This window comes from Urocitellus parryii, chromosome 11 (assembly GCF_045843805.1).
Source record: "Urocitellus parryii isolate mUroPar1 chromosome 11, mUroPar1.hap1, whole genome shotgun sequence".
NCBI classification, from domain to species: Eukaryota; Metazoa; Chordata; class Mammalia; order Rodentia; family Sciuridae; genus Urocitellus; species Urocitellus parryii.
The window spans coordinates 66,686,642-66,695,916 of NC_135541.1; positions in this window are offsets into that span (position 1 = coordinate 66,686,642).

The window sequence follows — 9,275 nt, forward strand, 5'->3', positions numbered from 1 at the left end:
TCTAAAAATAAAGTGCATTTAAACTCAAAAAAAAAAAAAAGTCCCTTGTTCCTGCTGATGGGCAGAATCACAGTCTCTAGGATAGGAGTCCCCTGTGTTTCTCCTTTGTTAGCAAAGCAATAAAACTTTTTCTGTTCTCTCAAAAAAAAAAAATACATGCATACATACATACATACATACATAAATGAAGTCCTAATGCTGAAAAGGCAGAGACTTTGCCTATTTTATTCACCAATTTTTGCAAGGCATCTACATATTTGTCAAAAGAATGAATGCTAACCAACACTTGGCCCTTGCCTCTGCTTCCTCTTCTCTAATTGAACCATATCCTCTTGTTCTATAGCTTTAATTAGTGGGCTTTCAGTTTTGTCAAAGACAAAACTTTGTCAGAAAACCATCTCCCTTATTCCTTCTCCACTTTTAACCCCACCCACTCCAGCCTCCTTCCTCTACTTTCTGACAACAAGCCCCTCTTTTAAAATGCCACATCTACTGCCCTTCTTGTTTCCCTCTCCCCACATTCAAACAAAGTGAACCCCTTTTGTTCATATACTTGCCCTCCCCAGCAATCCTCAACTATTCAGTGATTTCTTTGGGCTGGGGAGGACTACATCCTGAGGAGAGTAAAAGAGAGAAAGGAAAGGACAGAGTATTAAACATTCTAACATACTCATAAATACACAGATATACTCCTCTCTCTTTTTTTCCCCTCTACACCCAGTCAGTCACCAATCCTATCATTGCCAATTCTTAATATCTTAAAGAGCCTCTGCTTATCTCTTCTTGCCTTCTGCATTTCTTACCAGGATTCCTCACAAAACTCTTTTACAAATAGAGCCAGTTCTTACACCTGTTGAAGGCACCTAGGTTCAAGGAGTGGGACCTGAAGTACCATCCAACTCCACTCTCAGGATCAGGGTTGAAGGGCACTATTAGAGAGCCTGTGTACCGGACGGGACACAGTGTTCTAATTTACGAGTGTTTTTCTAATTCACACAAGACTTCAGTGCTAGCAACCCAGGCCTATTCCAACCACTATCACCTTGTATCCAGTCTTTCTAAAATGAAAAATCTGATCCTGTCACTCTTTAAAACCTTCTAATGACTCTCCTTTGCACTCAGAACAGTCTCATCCCCACAGTATAATTGATAATGAGTGCCCTAAGTCCTTCTCCCGTCTCCCCTCTCCAGTCTCACATCTCCTCACATCACACACAGGGATCCATCCCTATGACCTGGAAGGCATCTAGTTCTCTGAATACCTTCCAGGAGCTCTCTCTCCAAGACTGGTAGGTGCTTATCATTCTCTATCAATGCCCCCTCTCCAATATTTGTCCACATCCACAACAACACTCACCTGGGTAAGTCCTGCTCAATCTTAGGTCCTGGGAAGCATTCCCTAACTCCTCCATCTCCTGCCCCCACTGGCTTAAATTCCTCTAACCACACCTTATTCTCATCCCTGGAGTTTACTTTAACTGTTTGTATCATAATCACCATTTATTTGTCTTTATTCCCTTCAGGAAATAAGAATCTTAAGGGCAGGAGACAATCCTTTATTCATCGTGATGCCTCAAAAACATCACTATGCTTTTAAGTAAATATTTGTTAAATTATAGCATGAAGTCCATCTTCTTCTAAGTATCAATTTTAATGAATCAGTCACAGGACTGACAAAAGGATCACAAATAGAAGCCAATAACAACCTGAAAATCATGGCATAAGCTACAGGAAGGAAATACGATATCTTTAGACATAAATGCTGAGTCATCCCATCTAAATTAAGGAAAACGTACCTTGAACTATAGCCTCATTGTTACTACAATAACAAACTTTGATTTAATGTTTCCTCTTAAGTAATCTCCCAACTAGCCTTCAGCCTGCATTTAGGTTGATTCAGACCTTAACATGAATTTTCTTTCATTTAATATGTTCCTTCAATTCCCACTTCCCCCGTGACCCTTTCCACATCTGCCCCTGACTTTGGTCTTTCAAATCAGCTTCAAAGATATAAAGGCCAGACTCATCCAAAAGCAGCCAAAAAACTTATTTCACTCTTGAGAAATTCAACCCCTCCAAACATTTCTACATCCTATATAAACAATAGCACTGATCCACCCAGCATTCAAACCCTTTTCTTTTGAAATTGCTGTTCCATCTACTTGATTTTTAATTACTAAATCTTTTTCTTCAGATCTCTTTTCATCTCTTCAGAGAGGCCTACCTGACAACCCAGTCACTATCATTTTTTTTTCCTTTGTACATTTCTCAGTGGTGACTTCTTTTTCTTTTTTTTTTTTTTTTTTGGTTCTTTTCAGTTATAAATAACAGTAGAATCCATTTTGATATAACTATACAAGCATGGAATATATCTTATTCTAATTAGAACCCCTGTCTTGTGGGTGTACATGATGGTGAAATTCACTGTGGTGTATCCGTATATGTGCACAGAAAATTTATGTCAGATTCATTCCACAGTCTTTCTTTTTACTATCCACAGCACCCCTTCCTTTCATTTCCTTTTGTCTAATCCAATGAATTTCTACTCTTCTCCTCCCACCTCCCTTACTCTGGGTTAATTTCCATATATCAGAGAAAACATTTGACCTTTGGTTTTTTGGGATTGCCTTATTGCACTTAGCATGATATTCTCCAGATCTATCCATTTACTGGCAAATGTTGTAAAGTCATTCTTCTTTGTGGCTGAGTAATACTCCATTGTGTATATATACAATATTTTCTTTATTCATTCTCTGTTGAAGGGCACCTAGGTTGGTTCCATAGTTTAGCTATTGGGAGTTATGCTGCTATAAATATTGATGTGGCTGTGTCACTATAGTATGCTAATTTTAAATACTTTGAATATATATACCCAGGAGTGGTATAACCAGGTCAAATGATGGTTCCATTTCTAGTTTTCTGAGGAATCTCTATAAAGCTTTCCAGAGTGTTTGCACCAATTTGCATTCCCACCAGCAATGTATGAGTGTATACCCTTTTCCCCACACCCTCACCAACATTTATTGTTACTTGTGTTCTTAATAATTGCCATTCTGACTGAAATGAGATGAAATCTCAGTGTAGTTTTAATTTGCATTTCTCTAAAATTGCTGGAGATCTTGAACATTTTTTCATATATTTGTTGACCATTCATATTTCTTCTTTTGAACAGTTTCTGTTTGGTTCCTTTGCCCATTTATTGATTAGGTTATCAGTTTTTCTACTCTTTTTTCTAGAGCTTAGTATATACAAGGTTTGGTTATTTACTAGATGAATTTTCACAAGCCAAATACATCCATATAATTAAGACCAATATTAAGAAAAGAACATTACCAGCATCCCAGATGCCCCCTTTCTGCTCTCTTCCAGTCATCATCTCCCACAAAGATACCTATTATCTTGACTTCTAACAGCATAGACTGTTTCTGCCAGTTTGTGGGCTTTATCTAAGTGGAATCATCTAGAGTACATACTCTTGTCGATGACTGCTTTCACTCAAATATATATGTGAGAGTCACCTATATCACTGTGTAGTGTTACATTTTGTTCATTCTCATTGAAGTACATTACAAACTTATTAAATTCAATGCTATACACTAACATTGAAATACAAACTCATGTTTAATATTCTTATGTGCATGTAACAAAAATTTTTCAAGGAAATTTAGATCCATTCTAATTTTTCACTCTTTTAAAATGACATTCTCTATAAATCAATATTCTTATAGCAAAATCTTAGTTCATATCTTTTACTAGTTTTTTTAGGAAGAATTTCTAGAAGTGAATTTTCAGAGACAAGAACCTTTTTTTACTTTTTTAAAATTCACATTGGCAGTTTACTCTAAAGAAAGTGTTAGCAACTCATTTTACTATTAACTGTATATAATAGTATTTTCCTCTTTAAATTCTCACCAAGTTGGATATTACTGTCCTTTTAACATTTTTGTCACTTAATATTTAAAATATTTCATTGTGGTTTTTATTTTAAATTCTTTACTCACTAATGAATTTATAGTCTTCCATGTGTTTATTGTCTGTTTTATTTATGAATGGTATTTATGTCTGATTCATCTTTTAGGTAGAATATTCATCTTTTCCTTATGGATTCATTAGGCAGAATTTGATTCTTTATCTAATCAGGTTTTCTTTGACTGGTTCTACTTTGATGATTTGTATTTGCAATATGAAATTTGCCTATTTTATTATGATATTTAAATGAATGCATACTTTGGAGGTTTTAATTTGTGTTTTTCTAATGACTGATTCATTTAGATTTTAAACTGGATTAGCAACATTTTAAAATTCTGTTCTGAATCTGACAGTTCGTAAGATTGAATTATATCTTTTTAAAAAATTTTTTTAGTTGTTGATGGACATTTATTTATTTATTTATTTATTTATGGTGTTGAGAATTGAACCCAGTGCCTCACATATGCTAGGCAGGTGCTCTACCACTGAGTTACAGCCCCAGCCCCAGATTGAATTATATCTTGCATATATAATTAGAAAGGTTTCAACTGTTTATATACACACAGAACACATTCATAATCAAATTTTATCTTTCATTTTATTTAATTTGGAACATTCAATATGGATTAGAGAGGAATAGGCCTGTAAAACATATCACTTTGATTACCCTCTTTGATTCAGCTAATCTGAAGGACCATAAACTATTTTTGTGCCCAGAACTTCCAACACTGTCACTTTATTGACAGGAAGACCTTCTAACAAAGTTCTGTGAAAAGGAAGACCTTCAACAAAGGTTTTTTTTTTTTTTTCTTAAGAAAACTTTTTTTTCTTTAAATGTAAAAAAGGAATACAAATCAGTAAATATCAGAAAAGGAGACTTACTACTGGCATAAATTAAAAATGGAGAAAACTTTACAACCCAAGGCCAGGAAATGGAAGGATGTGGAATTTCAAAGATTCAAATTATTAGAATATCATTCTAAGGCCATGAAATTAAAGGGCTGCAAATGATATACTTATTATTAAAGCTAGTCTTTTAAAGTTCCAGTTGTATTTAAAGAATCACATTGTATGCACAGGTGAGACTCCATAAAGACTAATACTTGCAAAATATATTACCATTGAATTTTTCCCCCACTAAGAAAAGAGGAGAAAATTAGTTTCAACGTATGTTATGAAGAAATTTCTTAATTAAAAACAGATATTATGAATAAATTTCTTAGATTTTTATTGAAAATGAGATTATTTAAATGTGATAAGTAGAAGCTGAACTAAATTTTAGAGGAGATTTTCTTTTTTTAATTTTTTATTTGTTCTTTTTACCTATATATGACAGTAGAGTGTACTTTGACATACATACATGGAGTATAACTTCCCATTCTTGTGGTTGTACATGATGTGGAGTTTACTGGTCTTGTATTCATATATGAACATAGGAAACATATAACAAAGTTATATCTGATTCATTCTACTGTCTTTCCTATTCCTATCTCTCTCCCTTCTTTTCATTCCCCTTTGTATAATCCAATGAATTTCTATTCTTCCCACCACCACCCCCTTAAAATTTTGTGTTAGCCTCCACATATCAGAGAGAACATTCAGCCTCTGATTTTTTGGGATTGGCTTATTTCACTTAGCATGATAGTCTCCAGTTCCATCCATTTACCAGCAAATGCCATGAATTCATTCTTCTTTATGGCGGAATAATACTCTATTATTTATATATATACAACATTTTCTTTATCCATTCATCTGTTGAAGGGCACCTAAATTGATTTCATAGCTTATCTATTGTAAATTGAGCTGCTATGAAAGTTGATATGGCTGCAACAGTATAGTATGCTGATTTTAAGTCCTTTGGGTATATTCTGAGGAGTGAGATAACTGCATAAAATGGTGGTTTCTGAGGAATCTCCATATTGCTTTTTAGAGTGGTTGCACCAATTTACAGTTCCACCAGAAATGTATGAGTGTTCCTGTTTCCTCACGTCCTCACCAACATTTATTGTTAGTTATATAGAAAACATTTTCAAAGTACAAGTTTTTATTTTTTAGGTGGAAGCCTGACATTTACTTTTGCTTAAAGTAAGTGTTACTGGTAAAGTTACTTTTTATAAGAGTTTTATGAACAAATAAGTCTATGAATCAATAAATAAACTAATAAGAACCAAAGATCCATGAATTTATTCATCAAACATTATTTGTATCCAATTTGTAATGAGCTGTAGCAACATTCTTTAAATTTAAAACACCTATTCTGTGGTATTTTAAGGATCTACATGTAGAAAATATATATAAATTTCCTAGCATAAAATCTAGCAAATAGTAAATATTCAACAATGTAAGTTTTCCTTCCCAGTTTTCTTAAGCATAAAATTGCAATAATAAATCTCCTCAAGAATAGTCATAAGCACTAGTATGGCAATATGTAAAACAGTAGATGTGTAACCGTGGTGATTCTGCAATCTGTATAAGGGGTAAAAATGGGAGTTCATAACCCACTTGAATCAAATGTATGAAATATGATATGTCAAGAACTATGTAATGTTTTGAACAACCAATAATAAAAATTAAAATATAAAAAAAATGGCATTTAGGTCACATCATGAATTTAAATAAATAAATAAAATGAATAGTCATGGGAAATAAAAATGACGTAGCTACTGTAATTTATAAGCACCTGTCAAAATGATCACACCTAGTATGTGCTCAATCATTTTTTCCTGTCTTCATATCATTTCCTTTCTAATGTTTGCTGAGTATCTACTATGGTCCTGAGCTATCAGGATAAATGTGACAAATGTAATCCCCACTCTCTTAGAATTAATCTCAGACTGAAAAGAAGTGAAATTAATCAATTACAATTACAACTGAATTCTAAGAAGAGGAAGAGAAGGAGCCTTTGTTATCAATTGGCTTTTAACTCTGTTAATGCAGTGCCAGGCACTAAAAATACAAAAGTTCTCCATAGTTGTTTTAATTTGCTTTGGGAAATTAATAAGCCCATTTTCAGCATGTTTATAGATACCTCAATAAGGCCCTGATCACCCCTCAGTCTTTTCATTTGTGTAGTTTTTATGTTTCTTGGCTTTCAGAAAGAGGTAAATGTCTATTAATGACTATTTTGCTGTAGCAACATTCAAACTTCCTAAATCAGAATAATAAATGGTTCTTTACTTTAGTTCAAATATATAATAACATTAGCCATCTTGGTATATAGAACATGACCCTGTGAAGGAGAAATATTAACAAAAATGTCATCTGATTATTGTCATAGAAAAATACCTCACAGAATTATACAGGTGTAAAGCAGTTGTTTACTTGCAGTTATTTTTGTATAAAGTTCCCTATCTTTATCACATCTCCTTCACCCCTTCTTCGCCTCCTGACTTTTCACCTCTGATTAATAAAGTCACTTCTTCAGGTTCAAGTGAACTAACAAATATTTTTTGAGTGCCTATTAGTTGCACAAAAATTTTATGTTTCAAATGCTCATTGCATGGGAGCAAAGTTCTTAGCCCTCTCACATTAGTCCATGAGAACAGACTTAATATAATTTATCATGCATGAGTAGTATCTGTTTGGCAAGCTTTAATGACTGAGAAAGGAGAATGATCACTTCATTTTGTATAAGGGGTGTGGTGGGAAGGGAAGGCAGGTGAATAGAGGGAGAGGTTCCCCCTGAAGAAGAAACTATAAAGGATTCTGAAAGAGGGAGTCTCAGCAGAGGCCTGGCAGGGTCAGTGCACTAGGCCAAGGAAGGCCAGTTAAGCAGATGAGAAAGGCCCAAGCAGTGGTGGATATGGCTAAGCCCCAAGGAATATAGCAGTGACTAGCAGAATAGTGCTTCTTTTGATCATTACTCCACATTATATCTTTGAAATGAGAAGTGATAAAATATAATAAAAGAGCCTCTGTATAAGAGAAGGTCATCAATCCTTAGGCTAGATGAGGAACTTACAACTTTTCACAGGAAACAAGGGTAATACTTGAGCTGCCAGTGATTTACCCCTTAACCATGTTGATCCTACCCAGTTTCCTTATGAATTACCACTTCTTCACTTACCTGTTTGCTTGTATATTTGTTTTTCCCAGGCACCTTGTACTTGTTGCTTTTCTGCTTGGAATATTGTTTCTCTAGATATTCAAACTGCTAAGTTTCCTCATTATTTAAGCCTCAACTCAAATGTCATCTCTTGATAAGACCCTCATATTTATTATCCTCTTTAGAAAATAAGAACCTTGAAGATAGGGACTCCATCCAGCTTGCAATTTAGTGCATTTACAAAGCCTAGAATGATTCATACAGGCACTGGATAAATACTTGTTCATGAATTTCAAAAGTTTTTTTAATGTTTAGATCAGTCATTCAATTATTTATAATTATAAAGTCTACAACACATGTCTTTTAAATGTGTACCTACCAAATTTTGTGCTTTGTCCTCAGGGTATAAAGGTAAAAAGATTCTAACTAGACAGTAATATAACATAACAGGAATAGGAGAGTTCAACTCTCAAACCCCCATAGAAACACCAATTATAACAAACACCCATGGATAAGAATAAGAATGCCTTTATGAGGGCTTAAGGGTCCAACTGAAAGGTTTGAAGACCTCAGTGGAGAAAAAAAAATCCAGGAATAGATGCATTAAAGTGTAAACCAGTATTACTTTACACATGTCACCCTTTTCCAAAGCAGCAGAGCTTAGTGCCAATAACATCTCTTTGCTGATGGGTTTTTTTCCCACAGGGGAAGAAAGTAAAGATGAAATAAGCACCCAACTCCCCCCATTGTGGGACAATGCCCAAAAGACCTACTTTTCCAAAGCAGCAGAGCTTAGTGCCAATAACATCTCTTTGCTGATGGGTTTTTTTCCCACAGGGGAAGAAAGTAAAGATGAAATAAGCACCCAACTCCCCCCATTGTGGGACAATGCCCAAAAGACCTACTTCTATCTCACTCTACCCAGAAGACTGAAGCGATCAGCACAGCTGAATCATTTGAGGAAAACTAGGAATGGGAAAATGGGGTAGTAACTCACAGAATTCCAAATTCAGAACAGCCCACAGACCCTATAGGCCACTTGCAGACTCTATCAGGAGTCTAACCCACAGACTACCCACACAAATAGCTGAAACACATCCTAGTATGCCACATACACCCTCACCATCATAAGCATCCCCACAATCTTTCCCAGATGGCATCCCAAACTCTATCCTGTAGACAGTGCACATGTTCCCCTATAGATGACAGAAATTAGCCTCCACAAACAGCACATATATATCAGTAGATGGCTCAACTTTTC